The sequence below is a fragment of the Leopardus geoffroyi genome, chromosome E2, assembly GCF_018350155.1.
Source record: "Leopardus geoffroyi isolate Oge1 chromosome E2, O.geoffroyi_Oge1_pat1.0, whole genome shotgun sequence".
NCBI lineage: Eukaryota > Metazoa > Chordata > Mammalia > Carnivora > Felidae > Leopardus > Leopardus geoffroyi.
In genome coordinates, this window is record NC_059335.1 from 57,906,031 (window position 1) to 57,918,952 (window position 12,922).

The 12,922-nt window shown below is 57.0% G+C and overlaps 1 long non-coding RNA gene across 1 annotated transcript in view; it reads left to right on the plus strand.

Moving 5' to 3' along the window:
* Positions 1 to 12,922, plus strand: part of LOC123577715 — a 14,725-nt gene continuing 1,803 nt past the window's right edge. The window contains exons 1-3 of the long non-coding RNA XR_006702043.1: positions 1 to 1,608; positions 8,446 to 8,569; positions 12,598 to 12,758. This is a non-coding gene — a long non-coding RNA (uncharacterized LOC123577715). The remainder of the gene's footprint in view (positions 1,609 to 8,445; positions 8,570 to 12,597; positions 12,759 to 12,922) is intronic.

Sequence of the window (12,922 nt, forward strand, 5' to 3'; positions counted from 1 at the left end):
CAGACGCCATCCTGGTGGATAAAGGCTACGAGGTTCCTGCTGGCAGGACGGGAGGCAAGGCCCCTGGCCCGTCGCGTAGACCCTAACTGCTGGCTGTGTGACCTCAGGCTGGTCCCCAAACCTCTCTGGGCAGTGTGTTCTTTGGATCCTGTGCAGGGCCAGCCTCCAGGGAGCGTGTGAGCCAATCCGGTCCCGGTCCAGGGGACTGGCCGGGCTGGTACTGCCATGGGGTCTGTGCACATGGCCTGGAAGTCACACGGGGCCCTCTCGACAAGGTCAAGCCATTCTGTGATCCAATAGGCAAAGGCACCTGTTTCTTTCTGCCGGGAGTTCCTGCTCTCACTGCCCATCCTTGACTCGGCCTGGGTGCGGGGCTGGCGCTGGGATGCTGGGCTCCGTCCCCGGGTCACGGCCCAGCCCTGGCCTGGCTTTGCCAGCGGGCAGCTGGCTGACCTCTGGCCGGCCGCCCCCGGAAGGGAAACACGCGGAACGTACGTTTGTGAGGGCAGGTGGGACAGCCCAGGGGTCCCTGGCTGTGCCTGGCTGTCCCCCCTCCCCCCAAATGGCCAGGAGGGCCGTCAGCACGAGAAGGACGTGTCCTTCAGAAAGACAGGTTACCCCCAAACCTGTGAGTGCCCTGATTTGGAAATAGGGTCTTTGCAGATGTCTGGGGGAATGGGGTCGTGCTGGATTAGGGTGGCCTCGATCCAGTGACCGGGGTCCTTGTGAGAAGAGTGGAACTTAGACACACTGGGAGGAGGGCAAGTGACACTGGAGGTGGAGGTTGGAGTGACAGGTCGGTAAGCCCAGGGATGCCAGGACTGCCGGGGGCGCCCGAAGCCGGGGCAGCGAGCGAGCGTCCCTGAGAGACAGGGCCACCTGCCCGCACCTTGACCTTAGACCCCCCGCCTCCAGAACTGCGCCTCCGCTGGGCTAAGCTCCCAGCTGCTGGCCCTTTGTTACAACAGCCCCGGGACCTGCCCGCGCCCACTGCCGCTGTCACCCTCCGGTCACCGCTCAGACGGACGCGAGAGAACGTGCTGGTCTCCTCCCATCTGAACACGTCCAAGGGCAAGGCTGGCCTCTGTCCACAGCTTACGGGCTTCTTCCATTGTTGGGGGCTAAGCTGCTCTTTTCTGAAGGGAAGGCGGCCGGCGACACCCCGTTTCCCAGATGGAAAAACCAAGGCTCTTCGGGGGCTCCCCACACCCACGCCGTCGCTTAGCTCTCCACAACCGCATCTCCCGCTGCCCGCCCGGGTCAGCCTCCTTCCCGCCCAGATGTTGGACCGAGTCCTCGGAGTTCCCGGCAGAGGGGAGAGGTCAAGAAATTTCCGAGCTCAAATGAGGACAGCCGCCTGGCTCTGTGACCTGCTTCGTGGAGAGCCTGGGAGGCGACTGTGGGGCAGCGAGCTGGTCGGTGACTCCAGCCCGGGCAGTGCGACCCGTTTCCCTGAGCTCACACCGCCCTCGGCCCTGTCGAACAGAAGCGGGCTCCGTCCAGGCCTGAGGTTGTGGCCGCTGGACTCCTGGAGCCCGACTGGTCAGCCCAGCCCAAGCCGCACCGCCACTGAGAGCCACCAGAAGCCACAGGAGCCTCCCCACCCCGGTGACCTCTCCTGCACTGTGCAGGCCCTGTTGTCTGCTGAGCACCCACAGTGGCGCCCGTCCTGGAGCGGGGGGTCAGACCGGGTACGGCCTCCCGTCCCCAGAACAGGCCAGGCACACACCGCCTGCCGGGAAGGCTCCGTGGGCCCCGTGCGTGTGGGCGGGGTGCTGTTTCTGCAGAGCCATGGGGGCTGGGAGGGCGACCGCCACATGACCGCCTTCCAGCCCTGGAACCCCGTATTTCAGAAGGGGACAGCAAGGCCCCTAGAGGGGGAGTGACCGGCAGAAGGTCCGGCCGGTCTGGCAGGGAGGCAGGCGTGTCCCACAGGACACGCACGTGGGGCGCAGAAAGTTGGGGTGCAAGGCAGAGTGTAGGCCCCTGCGGCGTGAGATGGGAGGTGGCTCGGGGCCGAGGGGCGTCGTGGGCCATTCTGGGAGTGGGACCTCTCTGGAAACAGGAGCGGGCTGCAGCTGAGGCTGACGGCTATACTAGGCGACCAGCTTGTCCCTGGTGGCAAAACAGACCTCCCGAAACTGTCTGGTAACCAGCTGGCTGTCCCCCCCTGAGGGCACCTCTGTCATTCTGACGTCTCGGGCCCCTACCCCCTGATGCCTCATTTTCTGTGGTCACACGTTCAGATGCTGGGTGTTCAAAATGCAGCCCAAGGGCCAGCCACTTCCCCCCACCTGCACCTGCCTCCGCCTGGCCCCAGCCACGTCTCCTCTCGCCCGGACCTCACCGGGGGCTCCCCGCTGCTGTCCCTGTGCCCCTCCCCCTCACCGCCCCTACGTTCCGTCCCAATGAGGCAGGTCAGGGGGTGTTCCTGTGCCTCCCCAGCTTAGAAGGCTCCGAGGCTTTCCGTCTGTGTCGGGGTGAACAGTTGGCCCGACCATTCGTGGCCACCTGTAACACGTGACCTTATTTGGAAATAGAGTCTTAGCAGATGTCAAGTTTAGAGGTGGTCATACTAGGGTGGGGAGGGCCCTGGTGCAAAGATGTGGGGTCCTTGTAGGAAGAGGAAATTTGGTGGCCTGGGGCCACCAAGAACCGATCATCCCCTGGAGCCGTGAGAGGGAGCTCGGCCCTGCCGAGGCCTTCATCTCGGGCTCGCGGCCACCAGAGCTGTGAGAGAACACGTCCTTTGCTTCAGGACCCCCAGTTCTTGGTCCTTTGTTACAGCAGCCCCCAGAAGATGAAGGCAGCAGCCAAACATGGCTCAGAAACACCGCACCCTTCCTCTGCCTGCAGTGCCCATCGTATGGCAAAGGCCCTGAGAAGTCCTGCAGGGAAGAACAGGTTCCACTTTCCTGTCACCCGTGATCATTCGCTCCCCAAAAGCATCTCACCCGCCCTTTAACTTGCCCTCTCAGGCGATAACGCTTTGGGAAGTGTTGGACTCGAAAATCCCTAAGGTCCGCTCCAGACTGAAAATCCTGTGGCTTCTGGAATGGGAAGCAGAGCCCCACGACATAAATAGAAATTTGTATGCCTCATTAGGTGCTATTTTTAAAAGCAGCCAGCATGCCGTCCCATTTGGGGGGCAGCACAGCCAGCCTGTGGGAGAAAATTGTTCTAGTCAAGCAGTCAGATGCGAACTCCATTGACGACGCGGGGCCCTCCGTCTGAGGCCCACGGATGCGTGAAGGAGAATAGTTACGTCGCGCAGGGTTATTTCCTTGGGCTGTGTTTTCTCGAAGTGGAGCTGCCGAGTCAAAGGCCTCGTGTTTTTGAAGTCTTTGGATTCACAGCGTCGAGCCGGCTCTCCAAAAAGTGGTACACGTTTAAACTCCCACCAGCACCTTCCGTGCCAACGCTGGGCATTGCCACCCTTGACACCTTGCAATTGTCCCGTGTGTCTCGACCACAGAAGTCAGCCAGAGTGCCTGTTGGGTCATCTGAGTCTCTACTGAATTGTGTCCAGAACAGCCTGCCCGCTAGCCCATCCCCACCAACGGGGGATTCTTGCCGGTGGCCGGGCATTGGCGCCCTGAGGTCAGGCCAACCTTTTCAGAGGAAGCAGCAAACCTCACTCAGGTTTGGCCCCAAACACTGAACTCTGAGAGAGAGAGAGACGATTCGGTGTCATAGGATCGTTCCCCAGGGGCAGAGCTGGGTAGAGAAAAGAGGTCAGCGTTTGGGGTCCGGAGAACACGGGGTTTGTCGCGGTCTGACCCCTTTCTAGCTCCGTGAGCTTGGGCCACGCACGTGACCTCCTTGTGCCTCCGTTCTGTCATCTTTGATGTGGGATGATGACACCCCCAGCCTCTCGGAGCTGTGAAGGGTTACGTTATTTCTTCGTTGTGAGATGGGCTTTGTGGATGTGACCCTAGTACGAGCCGGGGTTCCAGATAGCACAGTCTGGACGGCGTTGCAGGCAAGTGTGATCCACAAGGAATCTGGAGTTGTACTTGCAATGCCCTAGAAACATTAAGGGCATCTACTTAAAAAAAAAATGTAATGTTTATTTATTTTATTTTATTTTATTTTTTTTAATTTTTTTTTTCAACGTTTATTTATTTTTGGGACAGAGAGAGACAGAGCATGAACGGGGGAGGGGCAGACAGAGAGGGAGACACAGAATCGGAAGCAGGCTCCAGGCTCTGAGCCATCAGCCCAGAGCCCGACGCGGGGCTCGAACTCCCGGACCGCGAGATCGTGACCTGGCCGAAGTCGGACGCTTAACCGACTGCGCCACCCAGGCGCCCCTGTAATGTTTATTTTTGAGAGTGAGCGAGCAAGCAGGGGAGGGGCGGGGGGGGGGGTACGGGGAGGGGTTGGGACAGAGGATCCGAAGCGGGCTGTGTGCTGACAGCGGAGTGCCCAATGCGGGCCTTGAACTCACAAACCGTGAATCATGACCTGAGCTGAGGTCAGACGCTTAACTGACTGAGCCCCTAAGGGAAGCTACTTCTTAACCCACCATTAGGGTTCCCAAATCCTGCGGCTGCTTCTCCACGACTCCCTTACCCCCCTGCAGCGACCCCAGACCTCACCCCCCAAATCCTGCTTTCGTGTTTGGCCTTGCACCCCCCTCCCCGGCCTCAACCCTGCCCAATGATGAAGACAGGCCTCCTCTCCCCGGTTTTGCTGGTTTTCCCATCGCTTTTCTCTAGGGTCCGGAGTCTCCACAGTAAGGGGGAGAACCCTCACCTGGGTTCTCCTGCCTCTGTAGGTCCTGGTTCCCTCTGTTTCCCCCCAGTTCTGCCTAAAACCTGGAACCAGCCTGGGAACCACAGAACTCTGGAAGGCAGGGAGGAGGAGGAGGAAGCTGAGTGGGCGAAGACATCCTCTAATGGGGGGGGGGGGGGACCCGTCGTGTAGATGTACTTGTGCGCGCGCATCATCTTATGAGCTCCTGGCTCCCCTTGGCTTCTCCTCTTTTAGCCAAAGCCCTTTGACATCCTCAGTCTCCCTTTAGTGAACGGGTTCCTCCCTCCCACTGTCCCCAAAGGAGCGGTGAGGGGGGCAGATCATGACCTGGACTTTGGGGCCAATATGGCGGCCCCAGCCTCAGGAGGCGCCCGGGGTGGGGGAATGGCTTTGAGGATGGTCCGGTGGGTCTCCTCGGGGACTGGCTCTTTATCCAGCCCCTTCCCTCCCATTGCCAAGGGCTTGGTCCCCAGCCTTGGTTCTTCAACGTTTATTTATTTTTGGGGCAGAGAGAGACAGAGCATGAACGGGGGAGGGGCAGAGAGAGAGGGAGACACAGAATTGGCAACAGGCTCCAGGCTCTGAGCCATCAGCCCAGAGCCCGACGCGGGGCTCGAACCCACGGACCGCGAGATCGTGACCTGGCTGAAGTCGGACGCTTAACCGACTGCGCCACCCAGGCGCCCCCCCAGCCTTGGTTCTTATACAGAGTGTGTGCAAACACAACGTGGCCATGGGGTCACCTCTTTCCCCCTTGTCCTCATGCTCCACGCCGGCACCCTGGAGAGTGCCAGGACATGGGTCGTGTTTCCCGCCTCCCCCTGAACCTCAGCTCACCACCCAGCATCCCCAGCACACTCTGCTCCTGTGGTCCCTTCCAGCCCCGACAGGAGGGTGGGGAAGAGCCGGAGAGATGTGGTCAGCCTGGGTCAGCCGGGCTTCCGCTTAGGAACCGTGTGGCATCACGCAAGATGCTCAATCTCTCAAAGTCTCGGCACAAATGCCGTCAGGCGTTGGTCCTGGGAGGTTAGAGGCCAGGAAACCAGAGGACATCTCTGACCTCCCTCTCCCATCCAGCATGGGGCCCAGGGCTCGGCCAGGCTGGGTGTGGGAGCACGGGCAGGGCTGGCCCACACCCGAGGGTCACAGTGGTGGAGGGCCGGGGACCTCCCTCCTCACGTAGGTATGGCAGCCGTGCAGTGGAACCCCGTGCAGCAGGGAACAAGGTGGGGGTCTCTGCATGGGTGTGGAATGATCCCCAAGATACACCATCGAGTGAAAAACAGCCACGTGCCCGACAGTTATGTGGCCGTCGCGTAACGCATGCGTGCACACAGACATGGGCGTGAATGTCCGGGCAGGGACCGGCCAAGACGTCACTCTGTGGCCGGCCGTCTGGGCCCGTGCTCCCGGAGAGGATGCCAGCTGCTAGCATGAGTGGCCCTCGGGGCTGCAGGGAGCCAGCAGTCTCGGTGGGGTGGGGACAGGGGCTGGGCTCCCGGGGGTAGACGCGTGTCGAGGCGGGGGACGGAGCTGTGACCCGGGCCATGATGCGGGTGGCCCCTGAAGACGCGCCACGTGAAGGGAGGCGACCGTACTTGTGCGACTGCGTCTATAAGAAGCGTCCGGCAGGCGCAAACCCACAGAGGCAAAGCGGATGGGTGGTCACCAGCGGGGGAGGAGTGGTGCGGCAGCTGACGGGCACGGGGCTTCCGGGGGTGGGGGTGCCCAACGCTCGGAGGGCACGGAATGCCACTCGACTGCTGAGTTTAAAACGGTTAGTTTTATGTCACGCGAACTTTGCTTCGATAAGTTATTTCAAAAGAAAAACAAGCCGTTGCTGCCTCAGTCGGCAGAGCATGCGACCTGATCTCGGGGTCGTGAGTTCGAGCCCCACGCTGTGCACAGAGCTCACTTTAAAAAATAAAAACAATTCAAATGCTGTCCTGGGCACGTGTGCATTTAGGGGAGCGGCTGCCAGCTAGGTTGGCCAGGTAGGAACCGGGACCCAGGGAAGCCGTGACTCTGCATTTCCAGGTGAGCTCTCCTGATTTGTACGCGTGAGACTCACTCAAGGTATTTTACCAAAGCCCCGGCCGGGGCCACATCCGGGTCAAGCACCAGCCCGCTGCGTCTCCCGCAGCCGGGGGCAGAGTGCCCACCCCTGGTCCAGCGCCTGGACGGCCGCCCCCACCTCCTCCGGCTCTGCTGGAAGAAGGGAGGGCGGGTGGAAAAGAACCCCCAGCAGAGAAAGGCCCGGGCAAACATCGAGATGCTTCTGGCTTCTCAAGACCTAAGCCGTGGCCTGTTGAAACGTCTGCTCTGGTGGGACTTTGTTGTAAACGGACTCGGTTTTGTTGAGCTGCTTGAGTTTTTATTTGTTTAAAAAAACAACAACAAAAAAAGCCTGCAAGACCATCTCAGGCGAGAACACAGGGTTAGTCCGGAAAAACCAAGCAAAGGGCGAAAGAGACGAGGAACCCAACCGCCCGCTGCACGTTGGGCGGGCGTGAGGTCTTGCGTGGCCGCGAAGCCCCCACCCCATAGCGGGCACTACGTTTCTCGAGTACCTGCCGCGCACAGGCGTCGCGGCCAGCCCCGTGGCTCCAGTCCCCCCGCAGACCGCACGAGGCAGAACCGTTAGCCATCATCTCGCAGACGAGGACACTGAGGCGCGGAGGGGAAGGCAGCGCCCCAGGCCACGCGGCTGGAAGGTGGCAGGGATGGGAACCGTAGCCGCATCTGGGAGGCTCTTTCCGCCACATTCCACGGACACTCGGAGCCAACCCGCCCGTGGAGCGGGGACCCTCACGGGCGCCGCCTGGTCACCGAGCTGTCGGGGTGTCGAATGGAGCCCCTTGCCGGCAGGCTGCCCAGGTCACCCTGCTGCGCAGATGACAGGGTCTCACCTAGACTGAGGTCGGAGAAAAGCCGTGCACGGACCCCTCCTGGCTGCTCGGCCCCCCTCCCCTGCTTTCCGTGGCAGACGTCACCCCTGCTCCCACTGCCCTCGGTGTTCCCAACGAGGACCCTAGCTGCCCACCCCGGAGGAAGGTGTCTGAAGTCCCTCGTCTTCAGAGGCCTGTCTGCAGACGGCTAGCCTGTGCTTTAGCAAACCTGCTTCGGATGAGCCTCTGCCTCCCCTGGCCGGCGACCGTTCGTGTGGGCGTTTGTCGGCCCCCAGGCACCTTCTCTGAGCCCAGCAGGCTGGGCCATGTGGACTCCAGCAGCTCCTCCCGCCCCAGCATTCTCTGGTTTTAAGCAGCCCCCATTCCGGGTCGATGTCAAAGAGACAGAACTCTCACTAACCTAGTGGACGGACTGCAGTAAACCAGCCTTTCCCTGCCCCAGGGCCTTTGCATGGCTGTTCTCTCCCCGGCCCTTACCTGGTTTCTCACTCTCCGTGATGTCCATCCTGATGTTCCCTCTCCTTGCTGTTCTTTTATAGCACGAATCACAGTATATAACTGTGTATTCTCTTTGTCATACTGATGTCTACTGAGGGCAGAGGCCTCACTGGCACACAGTAGGCATTAGGTGTCCGTAAGCGTGTGTGGACCACAGGCCTGGAAGAGCCCCGGGTAGGAGTCTGTGGCCTGCGCGGCACGGGGACATCTGTGGTCTGGTGGTGCCCTCTGGTGGCATGATGCTGATACCACGCTGAGAGCCGACCCCTTTCCCTTTCAGCGCTCCCTCCCCTGGGCTGGCTGCCCGCACAGGGACACAGGGACCCGGCCACCAAGGTGACGTAAGCCGTAAGCGGCAGAAATTGGTCCTCCTGGAGTTCTGTGAGCTGCTTCTGGATGACCAGGTGAGTTGGGAAGTCAGCCAGCTTCTCACATTATTATGAAGTCGCTGCTGTCAACGTTAAACATAAATGGCCACCGGGAGCCACCCGTGGGTCCTGGAGCAGCCTCTCCGACTCACTGCCTGGGACCCTTGGGGCCAGAGTGCCCTCCCTCTCCCCAGGTGCCCTCTCTCCGCAGCTGGCTCCTGCAGGCTTTGATGAAGGCTGTGGTGGCCGTGTCCTGGCCATTGACCCAGCTCTGTCCGCCCCCACCCTCCCCAGGATTTGCGTTAAACTCACAGAGAAAAGGCCACGCAGGTCTGGAGTCTGAGCCAGGGAATGTTAAGGTGTGGACACACACATCCCAGACACTAAAGTATGAGGTCTGAATATCGGAGCAGAGCCCAGAAATCCCGGGTTGGGCCCAGCACCTGCACACGTGCGGAGACCAACACAAAGGCTTCTCTGGAGGGAAGGGGTCACGGGGACGGGGACGTGGACGGGCGTCACTCGAGCGCACAGGGGGGTCGCGGGGCCGTGATGCAGCCTGGAAACAACGATGGCGTTTTGAGGCTATATTCTGCAGTTCAGAAGTATGTGCTAGTGAAAGATGCAATTTGTGTTACTGTTTTTGATGTGTTTATTCAGAAAAGGGTTTTTTTATGGGCGCCTGAGTGGTCACGTCGGTTAAGCGTCTGACTCTCGGTTTCAGCTCAGGTCGTGATCTCATGGTTTCGTGAGTTCAAGCCCCGTGTTGGGCTCTGCGCTGACCGTGAGGAGCCTGCTTGGGATTCTCTCTCCCTCTCTCTCTGCCCCTCCCCCACTCGTGCTTGGTCTCTCTCTCTCTCAAAAACAAATAAAAAACAAAGAAGATATTTTTATTACTTTTTAAACTGAGTACTTAGAAAAATAAAAACAGAGGAGAACTAGATGATGCTAGCCACAATGGCCACGTGGGATCCTCCTCCTTCCCTCCCTGTGAGGACCTTCTGTAACCTCAGGGAGCCTCGGTCTTTCGGTGGATGAAATGCGCACAGTGTTATCTGCCTCAAGGTTGTAGTGAGATGCGATCAGGTCCAGGAGGGCATCTGGGAAACTGCAAATGTCGAGATGGTGTCCTGGGCATCGTTATTATTAAACCTTGCACTGGGAGCTCCTCTCAGAACTCGTGCAAATTCTAGTGGCCAGGTGAAGACAAGCCACTGGGTTTTCGGAGGGCCAGTCGCTGTACGTGGGTAGTGTCCTCGCACACACACGCGTGCCTCCCCGTGGCCAAGGGGCACGTCGCGTTCGGTCGCCCCACCTTAGGAGCTTGTTATAGAAGGGATTTCAGAGCTGGCGCGCCACCTTGTAGGTCGTGCCCATGACATAGCCGAGCCTGACCGTGAAGTCAGGATAATGCTGTGTTTACTGAGCTTCTGCACCCAAGGGCCCACGCGTGGGACCACTGTTAAGAAGAACCCAAGGGGCATGAGGGTCCTAAGTGAACGTACAAGCCTGCTCCCATCTCATCATCTTGTTGGGATGTGCCGGCACCGAAGAAAATCTCATCCACGCAGCAGAGCGCCCACTGCCCAACTCGGTCCCGAGAGAGATGGCTGCACGACGGGCCGGGTACCTCTAGGATCTGGGTTGGCAGACACGAGAAGGGAGGCAGCGTGACAGTGGCGACAGCGAATCTCGTCCGTGGGATCGAGTGACGTCACCGTGGACCTCTGCGCTCGTCCAGTCTTTCCTGGAGTTGCTGTTTGTGTTTCCTGGAAAACGTGCAGGGGCCAAGTTCACGTCCGACCCGTCACCTCGCAGACGGCCACTTTCAGGCTCTCGGAGGTTCATGTGCCCTGCAGCAGGCTTGGGTGCTTGTCTGTTTGGGGTTCCCCTGGGAACTGTTGGGCCGGGTAGGAGCCCCCACCTTCCTCCCTCCTTGGCGTCCCCAAGGATGACCATCAAAATGAGAAGAGGAATGAAAGACGAAGTATGGTGAAGTCAAACATTTCCTTTAGTGGAAATGCTCCTTGTTCATCAGTTTGAGGTCTCAAGTTCCTCCTCCCAAAAAAATCCTTCCTCAAAATATGTGCCATGAACACGGCTGCACCCCGGAACACTCACGCAGAGCGTCCTGTTCCCCGCACACACCCCCGGCACTTGTCCTTGTCGGTTCTTTCTGAGTGCTATGCTGTTTCTTCGTGACTCGGTCTTGACAGGCTGTACGTCTCTGGCAATGCACTCTCTTCTCGGTGTCCAGTGAGGCGGCATATGATTGCTTATAGTAGTCCCCTGTGGCCGTTTTTATTTCTGTGGCATTGGTTGTGATGTCTCCTCCTTCGTTTCTGATTTTATTAAGTCTTTACTGTCCTGTAAATAATACTGAAATTGAATCAGTAATCAAAACCCCCCCCAACACAGAGAAGTCCAGGACCAGACGGCTTCCCTAGTGAACTCTACCAAATATTTAAGAGAGAATTAATGCCCATCCTTCTCAGACTCTTCGGAAAAACCGAAAAGGAGGAAACACTTCCAAACTCATTTTACGGGGCCAGCATTACCCTGACACCACAGCCAGACACAGATGCTGCAGGAAAACCACGGACCAGTATCTCTTATGAGAGGACATGCAAAAATCCTCAACAAAACAACAGCCAACCAAATCCAATAGCAGATTAAAAGAACCCCACGCCACAACCAAGCGGTAGTCATCCCTGGAACACACAGGTGGTTCAACAAACAAAAATCAATTCATACGATTCGCCACATTAACAGAATAAAGCATAAGGATCTCACACTCGTCTCAACAGATGAAGAAAAGGTATCTGGCAAAATTCAGCACCCTTCCATGATTAAAAAAAAAAAAAAAAGCTCAACTATAAATAGAACGTACCTCAACGTAATATATGTGTGAAAAGTCTACAGCTAACATCACGCTCAGCAGTAAAAATCAGAAACAAGGATGCCCATTTCACCACTCTTAGTATCGTACTGGAAATCCTAACCAGAGCACTTAAACACAAAAAAGAAGTAAAATGCATCCAAATTGGAAAGGAAGAAATAAAACTGTCCCTGTCTGCAGATGACATAATCCTATATATTGAAAACTCTAAAGATTCTACAAAAAATAAAGCAAAACAAAAACACTGTTAAAACTAAGAAACAAACGTAATAGAAGTTGCAAGATATAAAATCAACATGCAAAAAATCCGTCACATACCTGTACACTAACAACAAACTACCTGAAGAGGGTATTCCGAAAACAATTCCACTTACACCAAAAAGAATACAATACCTGGGGATAAACTTATAAGGAGAACTTTGTATAAACTACTAAAATATTGATGAAAGAAGTTACAGACACAAATGGAAATACATCCCATGTTCATGGATTGGATCATTAAAATGTCCACACTACCCAAATTGACCTACAGAGTCAAAGTGATCCCTGTCAAAGTCCCAATGGCGTTTTTTTAGAGAAATAGAAAAATAATTTAAAACTTCATCTAGAACTACGAAAAGATGACAAATAGCCAAATCAGTCATGAGAACAAAGAATAAAGCTGCAGTATCACACTTCCTCACTTCAAAATATAGGAGAAAAGAACAAAGGATAAACAAAAGTTTCTCGAATATTAAAACTACCACTGCCTGAATAAAATATTCACCTAGGAGACAAAGTTAAGGATATTTCCGGGAAACAAAGAATAGACGGTAAGAAAGAAAATCAGAGGACCAGTCTAGGCAGTGCGACATTCACTCTGTAGGAGAAAAACGAAGTGGACAGGATGAAGTTCGCAAAGACCTAACACAGCACAGCACCCCCGGCCCCCAGAAGTGAAAGGCGCCTGGGCGGCTCAGTCGGTTGAGCGTCCGACTTCGGCTCAGGTCATGGTCTCGCAGTTTGTGAGTTCGAGCCCCACATCGGGTTCTGTGCCGACAGCTCGGAGCCTGGAGCCTGCTTCAGATTCTGTGTCTCCCCCTCTCTCTGCCGCTCCCCCACTCATGCTTTGCCTCTCTCTGTCTCTGAAAGATGAATAAACCTTAAAAAAAATTTTTTTTTAAAGTGAAAGGCACGTGTCTGAGACAGAAGGGGTGCGCGAGCCTGAGCAGAGGAGATCGGGTTCCATCCAAGGAGGCACAGACCCTCTTCAGCAGGTGAAAGACTGAATCAGAAACAGCAGTCTGGCTTACGGCGCCCGTCAGCCGAGACAACCGTGGGATACAGGTATGTGCAAACAGGCTAACGTGCTGACAACCTCGAAACTTCTCAGGGAACTGGCAGAGAAATGTGCTGGGGCAGCTGTGGCATCCAGATGTGGACCCTGGGGGGCGGGGAGCCTGAGCGCACGCGTCTCGGGACGGCTATGTGGCACCCCCGGAGAAGCCGAG